The sequence below is a fragment of the Triticum dicoccoides genome, chromosome 3B, assembly GCF_002162155.2.
Source record: "Triticum dicoccoides isolate Atlit2015 ecotype Zavitan chromosome 3B, WEW_v2.0, whole genome shotgun sequence".
In the NCBI taxonomy this organism is placed as follows: domain Eukaryota; kingdom Viridiplantae; phylum Streptophyta; class Magnoliopsida; order Poales; family Poaceae; genus Triticum; species Triticum dicoccoides.
The window spans coordinates 1,340,420-1,353,365 of NC_041385.1; positions in this window are offsets into that span (position 1 = coordinate 1,340,420).

Here is a 12,946-nt window from a genome sequence, read left to right on the forward strand (position 1 = left end):
TGTGGTTATTTCTTTGTCGTACTTTGTATGGAGCATCTCACTGGTTGGAAAGGCATGCAAATTCCCAAACCGCTTCCTACACCCTGTATCGAATTTTTTGCCTAACAAGTTGTGCCGTGCAATTGGAATTCCAACTTGAGTACTACTACTAGTAGGAGTACCAGGGGCCAATTCTTTTAGGCTTCTAGATTAGTAATCCCATAACTACTACCTCCGTCCTGGTTTATTGGTCCCCATTGTAATCTGTGTCAAATTTTGATCATAAATTTAACTAATGAAATGTTAGTGCATGTCACATGCACTACTCCATCCGTCTAGGTGAGTAAGTCATCTTAGGCAGTGCACCGTGACCAAGGAGGAGGGGAAAATGAGAGACATTAATGTTTATTTGCTAATTAAATAGTATTGCATGCAATGAACTAACCACTGCATGTCATGTTTGATAGTCTCAGGTCATTAAAAGCATGCACACCCTCATCTCTTATTGGTTGATATGTCAAGAAACAAGAAACGAGGTAGAAGTTAATGCACCGTGCCTATATGTTTTGGGATTATTTGGTTTTCGTAAGATGACTTACACACCTAGCTATTAGAGTACCACTACCTCCCTTCTAGTTTAAAGGGCTCGACTCAAAAATTTCACCTACTCTTAGCAAGATACTAGAGGTGATGGAATAGTTTTTGAAGTCTGCAAAAGTACTCAACTAATGTTGTCGTTCTTCACAAAAAAATGTGTTTACCAATGCACGCATGAACACTAGTTACTCTAACCCCCCTCTCTTCTTTAATTCTTTGCACATCAGCATGTTTGCTATTCCCGTGTGCATGATACCAGCTAAGATACCACCATGATGGCCAGCCTTAATCATCGCATGCAATAATTTAGTGCACCTTGAAATATGAACATGTGCGGGGCGTGTATGTTTTTAATGACTTGAGACTATACCTAGCCCGTCATGCAAGATGACTTATTATGCACCGTTCCCCATACCTACAGGAAGCCCGTTCGTCTCCAAATCTTTTCCTCTCCATGTGTGGAAACAATATGCCTGCCAAACTCTCCTTCTCCCTCCGGTGGTCCCACCACTCCACCCCGTGTGAAAAAATCTGCATGCATGACTCTCCTCCCGCCACGCTCGTCCAATCCGTTGTGACCAGCAATATTTCCACCCCTTCGCTCCCCCATAATTTACTCCAACAAATATGCCCACGTAGCTTTTATTTAACTTCAAGTGCATTGGGTCACTGACATACGGGCTCAGCAGTGTACTGGCCCACATGTCAGTGATGCAACTGGACCTGCAGTTAAGTCAGTGCAGCTCAGTCCATATCTTACGTAGGTGTGCCACTGCTCGCTATAAATACTGCGCCTCCCACGACATCGCTATCTCCTTCCGCTCACGTTCATGTTCATCGCTATCTTCCCCCTCCCTCTCACGTCGACCACCATGGCATCGCCCCTCCCAAGCCCTAGGAGCCCCTCGCTGCACCGCACGGACGGTCACGTGTCGCCGTTCCGTTCCTCGCCGCCACTAGTCTAGGAGGACACGTCGGCGTTCCGCTCCTCGCCGCTACGCGACGCGTCGCCGTTCCGTTCCTCGCCGCCACTAGTCGAGGAGGACGCGTCGGTGTTCAGCTCCTCGCCGTGACGCGACGCGTCGCCGTTCCGTTCCTCGCCGCCACTAGTCGAGGAGGACGCGTCGGCGTTCCGCTCCTCGCTGCGACGCGTTGAGGTGGACGCGTTGATATTCCCAATCTCGCGAGCACGTGCGTCGGAGGACGCGTCGACTCCCCTCTACGAGAAGAACGCCGCGCCGCCCTCCGAGCCCCCCCAGCCTTGAGGAGCTTTGGAATGAAATGGATGTCGCCTTGTGGGAGGCTTTGCCTCCAGCAGAGCGCGCCAAAATAGACGCGGAGAAGAAGGCCGAGGAAGAGAAGTGCACCGCGCAACAAGCTTTATGGGAGATCTATGTTGCGTCTGAGAGAGTCAAGCAATTGGTTCCTTGGCAGAAGGCTCGTGTGAGGGTCGTGAGGGTGGTGGAGGATGCCCGTGCCGACGCCCTGAGTGTAGTCGGGCCCAAGCGCCTCATCTACGCTTGGCAGTACGTGGACCGGGTGCATGCTTCCTGCTAGGAGGAGTACCTGTTGGCGCCGGATCACCACACCATGAGATCGCGCTCGCCCACCGGCAAGCCGCCAATCAGCACCTCGCGAGTTGCGAGGCTGAGGAAGAGGCGTTGTGTCGGCGTGCTGGGAAACGGCCGCGCACCAGGGCACTCATGGCGCGCCGCAAGCGCTCCTGCGAGCGTCATGGCTTTTAGGAGGAGTATAATTTTTGTTTCGTAAGGCGATCTTATTAGTTTTGGGACGCAAATGATAAATCCTGAATGTTTAGGAATTTTTAGCGTCCTTAATTAAGTATGTAAAAGGGAAAGTTTGGAAACATTGTGTATTATTACGCATATAGCACAAACTTTACTATATACTATCGGACTACACGTCTCTCTCGATATATGCTTGCAGACTGTGCTACTCCCTCCGTCCAGGTCAATAAGTCATCTTTGGTTGTGCACGGTGACCAAGAAGGAGGGAAGACTTGTACACCTAGACGGTGGGAGTATTACTATTACTTATGTATGCGCAAATTCACGTTTTAACATTACGATGTGGTTTTTGTAAAAGTAGAAAATCAGCCCTAGTCAAGCTTGTGAAACGATTCAGTGCAAAACAAATGCAAAAATGCTCGTTTGATTGTTTACTTTTAGCTTCCTTTTCTGTGGTTATTTCTTTGTCGTACTTTGTATGGAGCATCTCACTGGTTGGAAAGGCATGCAAATTCCCAAACCGCTTCCTACACCCTGTATCGAATTTTTTGCCTAACAAGTTGTGCCGTGCAATTGGAATTCCAACTTGAGTACTACTACTAGTAGGAGTACCAGGGGCCAATTCTTTTAGGCTTCTAGATTAGTAATCCCATAACTACTACCTCCGTCCTGGTTTATTGGTCCCCATTGTAATCTGTGTCAAATTTTGATCATAAATTTAACTAATGAAATGTTAGTGCATGTCACATGCACTACTCCATCCGTCTAGGTGAGTAAGTCATCTTAGGCTGTGCACCGTGACCAAGGAGGAGGAGAAAACGAGAAACGTTAATGTTTATTTGCTAATTAATAGTATTGCATGCAATGAACTAACCACTGCATGTCGTGTTTGATATCTCAAGTCATTAAAAGCATGCACACTCTTTATCTCTTAGGCTGGCCATAGTGGGGGTAACATAACTAGTATCATATACTTGGGACTCGCAAATATGCTTACGTGGCAGGAAATTAAAGAAGCGAGAGATGGTCATAGTAACATAGGTAGATACCGTAACATAATAAATGTTATGCTACTATGTGTCATGCATGGCAATAAATGAGACCACCTATGATGCTACTTTATGATACTATGCACTATGGATGTAGTATCATACACTAGTATCATATGCATGATACTAGTATATGTTACTCCCCACTATGACCAGCCTTATTGGTTGATATGTCAAGAAACAAGAAATGAGGTAGAAGTTAATGCACCGCGCCTAAGTGTTTTGGGATTATTTGGTTTTCGTAAGATGACTTACACACCTAGATGCACCACGCCTAAGTGTTTTGAGTAACATTTTATCAGTTAAATCTTTGGTCAAAATTTAGCACAAATTACAATGGTGAGGAATAAACCAGGACAGAGTAGTAGTTTAGAAGCCCAAATAAATGAGTGAGGCGCCTTATTGTTACTCTCCACTGTGACTAGTCTTGTGGGAAAAGCTGGGGAAGCCGCCAAAAGAACTGGACTTAGGAGTAGTAGCTAGGGATCGAGTGTGGGAGATGAACCGGAGAAAGTAAATACAGAGAGATGAAATGCAAAAAAGACGGAGGGATGTGATGGTTTCTTGTCCGTTTATTTTACCAGGCCATTTATTACTGGGAGTGGTTGGGTTTTGTGATATGACGGCTTTACTGTCGCGCCACGAGCGGGGTGAGAGGTGAGACTCCCGTGCAGCGCCGCCCTCTACACTTGTACTACATCGGTCGTAGTTTATTAGTCCCCCATTGAATTCGACTGAAGATTTAACTGACAAAATGTTAGTGCATGTCAACAAAAACTATATCGTTGGATTCGTATTTGAACATAGTTTTGAATGATATAATTTTAGGTGACATGCGTCAGTATTTATCGTACTATATATAATGTTAGTTCAATTTTTGGTCATACTAATCTATAGTAGTAAGGTGCCCATCGTTGCACCGAAGAGTGAAATGCATGGATCGGGGAGTTGTTTAATTTGACAAAGGATGTGGGGGTCATCTCATGTGTAACAGGTATCGATAGGTCTCTTCGGATATTATCTCATCTCTAGAGCTCACAAACATCCGGGTGAAATAGATAAAAAGGTATCTTTTGCACGTTCAACTGTTCAACCTGCATCCAAGACTTGTGAAGAAATAACACTTATTGTGCTTTGCAAGAATTAGTTTTTGAGTATCGATTGTTATACATGTTGGCTACAGATGACATGGCACTTTCTTATAGTCAACAGTTGGCTATACTATTAAGTAATATTAACCATGCCCTTATACACCTAGACGGAGGGATTAAATCAGGATGACTTGCAAGGGGGCAGAGGAGATGTAAGAAATGGTTTATCGTAAGTCTTTCACCAGTACTGTAGTAAAAATTCATACATGGAAGATTCTAGACTAAACCATAAACGGATACACTTTTATTCATGCGTGATACTCCAATAGAGCAAGATCATGCATGGAAGTCTCCACATGCTTAGACAACGGATTACATTGAGCAAAGACTAATGATCAACATTTAACTTGATAATGCATATTTTTTAAGAAGAACAGGGAGGCTCCTCCCCGGTTCCATTATCAAATGAAACCCAAAGTGTCTTACATCAGCTCACTGAGAGGAGCAGTTCAAAGGAAGGACTGCGGCGAAAGCCACTCAAGTTTAACGACAAGCTTACAGAATCAAAAGCGGCAAAGACACGGGCCATAAGCGCCCCCCCACACACACTACATGTTTTCTAAGTGCACCTGATAATGCGTATGTCCAGGTGAACCTCCTTGGAGTCCCCGTGCACCGAGTTGGTGGGTATAGGATGGAACGAATGCCATGGGTTTTCCAAGTCCACATTGGCGGGATAGTCCCAGCTCCCCAGAGTCCAAGTCTGTCCGATGAGGCCGGTGTAGCCGCCCACGTGACCCTGAGGGGTAGTAACATTGACCACGCACCCGTACATCTGCCTCGTGTCAGTGTCAACGTTAGCGGCGACGCCCCTGACACACATTACAGAGACGGGGCGGCGGCCTGCGCGGGCCTCGCCGGTGCCCACGATCAAGAGGAAGACGTTGCCGTCCTCCTCCGAGACTAGCAGGCGGCGGTGATCCTCCAGCGACTCCGGCATGGTGAACCGGTAGCACGTGTCGTACTTGATGTTCTCCTCCAAGGGCCAGCAGTGACCGCTGCATGCATCCGTGAGGTGATGCACCATGTCCACCGACGAGCCACAAAACGGCATCAGGCACTCATAGCAGTGGACGAAGGGCTCCTTGGAGGCATCGACTAGGCCGTCCATGAAACGGGAGTCGCTGTAGGGGACGTTGCGCCAGTTGAATATATGAGCAAGTTACTACGAGATTTAATCTGAATAAGCACAAAATAAATCATGACGGCTATAACAGAGATGAAATTAATCACGTGGACTAGCATAGTAGTAGGATATAGAGTAGAAACATGAATTCTACCACGATTTCGAACAGGAAGGACAGAAACAGATACGGTGCAACGGGAGCAGCACCGTTGGCGTTGAGGTTGTCGCCCATGTCATTGAGGAAGAGGTTGCCGAGGTCGGGGAAGAAGTCGTCGTCGGTGAAGTCGTGGCTGCCAGCAGTCGCGAGAGTGCGCTCCCCAGATTTCAACAGCGCCCGCCGAATGGAGCGCAGGAGGGAGTGCCTGTACGGGATGTTGCGGCCGCCGAATGGAGTGCACGAGTAGCACACGAAGCAGTAGATGGTGTCCTTACTAGTACTCCCTAGTCTCTATCTATCTATCTATATATATATCTACTCTTATAGAAAACCGAGTTGGTGATGATGGTATGCCTGCCATCTTGTAATATAGACCGTCCGATCTATATCTGACGGATAGAAATCCAACTATGACAATTTTACAAAAGATACCCGCACCTCTCTCCACATTTACAGATAAGGCCTTACCTCGTGCTCCTCCCTATGTCTCTATCACTACTACTTTTTTATAACAAATTGAATAGTGCTGCGCCGTCCGCTGCACGCCCGGCTGAACACGCCTCCTCGCCTCCATCATCACCAAGTGGGTCTTTTATAGGAGTAGGAGTAGAGAAAAAACCGAGTTGGTGGTGATGGTGTGCCGTGCAATGCACGGGCATCTTGCTAATTTTTTTGCATATAAGTCCAAACACCACGTAGACACGGTCTTTGCGCACGGTTTGTAGTCGTTCCACGATCGGGCATTGAAGTTTGTAACTATTTTAGATTAGAATATACTACTCCTCCGGTGCTAGTAGTAGAGCAGAGTCCTACTCTACTACTCTACTCTAGCAAGCTAGGGCATAGTATTGTAGTAGGTACTGTAGGGAGTACCAGTACTGTGATCACTCAAGAAAGTTGTCTGGCATCGATATGACCCTACGCTGCTGGTATGTGTCTCGTAAGTCAAGCGGCATGCTGTAGTCATCATCACCTGTCCACTTCCCGCAGCACATATTCGCTTCTCCATCTTTGTCCGCACATAATCTCGTCCAAGCTTCCATCCCCGCTAAGGCGCCTCCCCCCCTCGTCCGAAACCCAAGCACTGACAATGGCAGAACCGAGAAGCGTCCGCCAGAAGAGTGGCTGGAATTCGCTCCCCACAGAGGTAATCAAGCTCATTGTTTCGCTGTGGACAATCTCAGTACCACGTCGCTCGCCGCGTGCTCGTCGGGGCTGTACCGTTTACTCAAAGCCCTCAGGCCAGAGCTTTTTAAGCCAACTCCTTGCTTGCTGATGCCGCATGATCTTCAGAAATGGCGTGTCACGCAGCATAATGATTGTAGGGTGGCGAGCATCAACCCCCTTCACTGCGATCCGATCCCCGCCAGCCTCAGCTACATTAACGGTATGTACTGGGTCGGCATGAACACGTCTTGGATGGTGCTCGTTGACGGTCGTGACAGCTGGATGCTCTTGGAGGTCTACACCCGGCGATTGATCCCCCTTCCTTCGATTAACACTACACTTTTTGGCACCGCGGCCCAGAATACTCGGAATCTTACAATAGCCAACATGATACCAAGTTTGATTTGCTCAAGGTTGTAATCTGCCAAGTGCCTACAAGATCTGCGAATTATAAAGATTTCAGGCTAATTGCGTTCTTCAACCGCGGTCTCGCCTATCTGACAGGTCACTGCGGTAAGTGGATAAATCTGCACGTCCATCGCAGGATCATACATCCTCCATGGTTCTCTGATGCCATTGAACACAAGGGCTTCATTTACACTGGCGACTCCTTCTATGGCTGGACGTATTGCTGGCCTACTCCAGTCATCGCTACAAACGGCTGTTACAACAGTATGCTACTTTTCTATGATATCATGATGGCTTGCTTATATTACTGTCAACATTTACTGAAAAAATATTCATGCTCATAACATGCTGTTCTTAAGATTGACTAAATCAAGAGCCCTTTTTTATTTGACTCCAAGTTGATATGATGTTGTAGGCCGCCTGGTGTCCCTACCCTTCCTAATCCCAGAACCTTTTAAAGAAAAGCGGCATGTCAGTTGCAGGTGGTTCCTGGCTCGATCAGACGATGTCGAAAGATTGATGATCGTTCGCACGTACCAGACGTGCTGTTTCGCGGAATACAATCATAGTCACTGCAAGGTCTTTGAACAGGATCCCAGCTTCTCTGTGCCTTCAGGAATTTTTGACTGGAGGCTGGTAAGTAGCCATGGTACACGCTCTCTGTTTGTCAGACTGAATTATCTGATTAACCAGGAGATACCCGACGGCAAGGATCATGATGGCAGCATGATTTCGTTCATCAGGCAAAACTGTGTGTACACAGCGTACCATGAGTCTCTGCATGCACCATACCCTGATATGTGCCGCCACGCACTGCAGCCCAAAGTAGGAGAGAGGGTCGCAAGTATCAGATTTCGACCTGCTGGCTGGAGTTTTCCCCGTCAGGCACCCATCCGGTTCAATCCGTCAGCCAATCTCCACAGCTTAATAAATAGTAACGTCTAACTGAGCCAGTTAGTTAGATGTGTACACTTGGTGTAGTAGGATCTTTATTTAGTTTGATGCATACACTTGTTCTTTTTTGGTAGCCCTTTTGTAATGATGGCTGATGTTTGGTTTGGAAGAGAGAGCTGCGTCTTCACTCTTCTGGCCTGCTTACTGCTTCTGTTGCACCCCCAGCCCTGGTTGCTGCTGCTGCTGCTGCTGTTTTCAATGTACAATTAGTAGTATATTTTATCTGTTGGTTGAATAAATGTGTTGTTAGAACGACAAACACAATGTTTTGAAAGTCGTTGCACGGTTCGATCCTTTAGGGGTCGTTTGGATAGACATAATATAGAGAATCGGTTTTATATAAACCAGAAAAACTGTTTAACCAACTAAAACCATGTTTGGCTCTTCTAACTAATCCATGGATATGCAAAACTGGATTCCTATAAACCTGGAATTTCAGGTTTGTACAAAAACGACTATTAGTTGTTTTTCTATAAACGTGATTCCTATATCTCTCTAGCTGATCCTCATGGGCACGTTCATCAGTTGAAGGGTTAGAATCTGCAGATGTGCCGGTGACCGGTGACAGCCTCGATGAGCTCTCACTAGTGTGCCACACCTCGAGGCCGTCATCCTCTAGCCGCCGGCCGCCTGCCGCCGGTCGCCGCTTCTTCTGTGCCGTCAGTCTTGTCGTTGTCGCCGCCAGGTCAGCTCCTTGAGCGTGTACGTGCGTCAGCAGGATCAAATCGATCCAGCTTGTTCCCGTCTGTAGCTAAGCTTCTACGTACACATGTGCGCGACGTCCTTTCGTGCGTTCTGCAGCCGGCCGATAGAATTGATCCAGCCATCGCTCTGGGAAGCAAGGTTTTACATCTGTGTGCGTGTTCACGGCAGTAATTTCGTGCGTCCGGCAGCAGGCGGATTGAATTGATCCAGCGCTTGCCTCGGTAGCTAGCTTCTACATGAGCGTGTACACGGCTGTCCGGTGAGATCGATGAGCCAACTCTCCTGTACTTGCGTACCTTGACGGAATGTGACGGGAAAATAAGAAGCTCACCGCAGAATAGGAATAGTACTCTAAATCATTATCAAATATGGAACTGATAAACACACTTTCCAACCCAAACGTAGTCTTACACAAACTCATTCTTAACCGAAAAAATTGTAAAACTGGTTTTGCTAAAAATCAGCTAAAAACTTGTTTTCTATAAACCAACGCCTAATATTTGCTATCCAAACAACCCCTTAGTGCCCCGTACCGTACGTAGCTCATACTATTTTTCATACGAAACATATTTTTCACTTGTTGATAACATGCAACCCACTGATGAAGGCCCAATAGAGAAGCTCATAATTAACTGGAAGGGAGGCTCTCACATGAATCCGGCCCAGGTACATGCTCATGGTCCCCTAAACATAAATAGGTAAATAAATAAATAAAGCTAAATGCTCATGCACTAGTTCTTTGGGAAAATAGGTAGCCCAGTATTTCTTTTTGAAGAATACCCAAACTAGGCCTATTTGTTTTCTCCGAATTACTGGGCTGCAAATCTTTCAAGACGAGGAGGGATGCATTCCGTCCTGGCCAAAGAGTATGGTCAATGTCTGTTAAAAGTAATATCAAAAGGGGTTGAAAATTCCAAAAAATTTATAGCAAATGGGATATTGTTTTTTTTTAATTTTGTTCTTCACTGATATCTTATACGCATTTCATTGGATTTAACATGACATAGTACTAATTTATTTTTAAATTTGTTTTAGTATGGCTATTTATTTTTGGATTAAGAATATTTTGTTCCCCAGCAAAAATTTCCCACATATTTAGTTAATTTTTGACCCTGGTACTGACTAGAAAATGGCCGGCAATTCTAAAAATGGAAAACGGGCGTCTGACTTGTTTACGCAAGGCTTTGTCAGTGAACACACGATTCTAGCCGCCGTGTTTCTTCAATCTCTGATCTTCCTGCTCCAGCCGCCTAAACTAGCACCAGCTGGACTGCCTGCTCCCTCCTCTTGTGGCCCGCTGTGATGCCGCGCAGGCTTCCCCGGCCCACCCTACTCCCTCCGCAGGCCTGGCCGCATGCAATCAACTGCCTCCTTATTATGCGAAAAAAATGATTCCTCCCACTGACATCTGGGGAGCACCGGTTAGGAGGCTGGCCTGTGGGCCTACTAGGTTGACGTGTACGCAGGGCTTGGCAACTTAGTCAACAAACGATTCTAGCAGCAGTAACTGTTGGATTTGAATCGAACGGTCCCACAGCTTCTTCAATCGCTGCTCTTCTTGCACCAGCCGCCCAAACCAGCGCCTGGGAGACCGCCTGCTCCTGCCTCCAATGGCCGGCTGTGCTGCCGTTGAGGCCTCATCGCCCCCTACTATTCCCACCGCTAGCCAGGCCCTGCGGTGACGGCAGCCTCACACCCCAGCCGAACCAGTGAACCCTCGTACTCCTCTCCGCGTGGGCATCCACTGCCGCGTCTTACCTAGCTCCGCATCGTCCCCTTCCTAGGCCTCTCCGTCGTCCACCGCCTTGGTGCTCTCGGCGCGGCGTGGTCAATGTGGTCAACGACATTCCATCGGAAGAGTACTGTACGTGGAGAGGTTGACAGCCGGGTCCACGTCCACAGCCCAGTTTTTTTGTGATTTGCCAAGTAAGTCGCTTTGTCAGGCATGTTGGGCTGCAAATCTTTCAAGACGAGGAGAGCTTTCATTCGGCTGGCCGAGAAAATGGCCCATCAGTAATGAGAAATGGGCTGTTCATTTTTAAAACACATCAAACCGGCAATTAGTTTCAAATATCTTTTTTTTCATTTCGAGATTTTAAATTACATTAATTTTTATGCATGGAGAATTTGTTGGATTTTATATTGATATACATTTATTTTTAAGATTAGTTTGAATGTGAGTCAAAACTTCGGGATTAAAAACAGTTCGGACCGCACCGAAATATGCAAAATTTCGTATAAGTTTTTAACCGTGGCCATAATATGGGCTGTAACGCTACCAAAAAGAATATGGGCTCCAAAAAAACCCTTAAGAATTAGCAAATGGGCTGTAAATTATTAAAATAATGGCACATGGGCTGTATGCTATTTTCCACAGATTTGAGGCTTTCCTAAAAAAAGGTTGACGCACAAGCAGTGACTGTTGGATGGCCATCCAACGGCCGTCGTGCTTCTTCAATCTCCGCTCTTCCTGCTCCAGCCGCTCAAACAAGCGCCGGCGAGACTGCCTGCTCCCTCCTCCCTGCGGCCGGCTCTGACAGCTCGGACCCACCAGCTATATATTCGTACGCAAGGAAGTGCCTCCTTGTTACATACAAAAAAATGAATACCCCCCGTGTTAGCTGAGACCCAGTATAGTGGCAGGCTTACTTGTGGGCCTACTAAGTTGACGGGGACGGAGGGCTTTGTCAACTTAGTCAATATGCACGATTCTAGCTCCAGTGACCGTACGATGTCCATCCAACGCCCGTAGTGCTTCTTCAACCTATGGTCTTCTTGCTCCAGCCGCCCAAACCAGCGCCGGTCGTGCCTCGTGCTCCTGCCTCCCATGGCCGGCTACGATGCGGCGGAGGCCTCACCGCCCCCTACTACTCCCACCACTGGCCAGGCCATCCCTCTACTCACACACACCCCTTGTTATTCTACGGCGACGACAGCCTCACACCGCAGCGAACCAGTGAACCCTCGTACTCCTCTACGCGTGGGCATCCACTACCGCGTCTTCCCCGGCTCCATGTCGTCCCCTTCCTTGGCCTATGGTCAACGTGGTCAAGGAACGGCTTCCATCAGATGTTGACTATACGTGGAGAGGCTGACAGCTGGGTCCACGGCCGCAGCAAGGAAGTGCCTCCTTATTACGCGCAAAATAATTATTCCTCCACCTGACAATGGGGACCCACCAGACGGGCCACCATATTTCGCGAAAAAAACGTTTCCCCCCTGACTGCTGGGACCCACCAGCTACACCTTCGCACACAAAGAAGTGCGTCCGGGCAAAAAAAAAAACAAAACGATTTGCCTCCCTGACTGCTGGGACCCACCAGCTACATCTGCGCACGCAAGGAAGTGCGTCCGGACAAAAAAACCATTCGCCCCCCTGACTGCTGGGACCCACCAGCTACATCTTCGCATGCAAGGAAGTGCGTCCGGACAAAAAAATGATTCGTCCCTCTTACTGCTGGAACCCACCAGCTACATCTTCGCACGCAAGGAAGTGCGTGACAGTCGGGACCCACCTGGTCGAAGCGTACGTAGCGTTGTCATTATGGTCGCGAACGTCTACATTCATATATACTGGTGGATGTAGAGGCGCGCATGTGTCGTAGTAGAGGCGCACATGTAGCATGGACACGTACGTACATCGACGAGGGTGCAAGAAAGAAAATACGGCCACGTACGTACATACGGGCAGGGTCTCGAACGCCTACTCGCGCATACGTACATGGCGGTCGGAACGGAGAAACAACGTCGTTGTCGTGTTCATGGGGAGCCAGCCGGCTGGATTGGAACGGAATGCATGGTCAAGTTCATCGGGAGGGCTTGGACGGAACAGGCGATGGAAACGAGGCCTGGCATACCGCACAACAGAGGAAATGAACCTCCTATGTTCGGAACGGGGTCCTGTT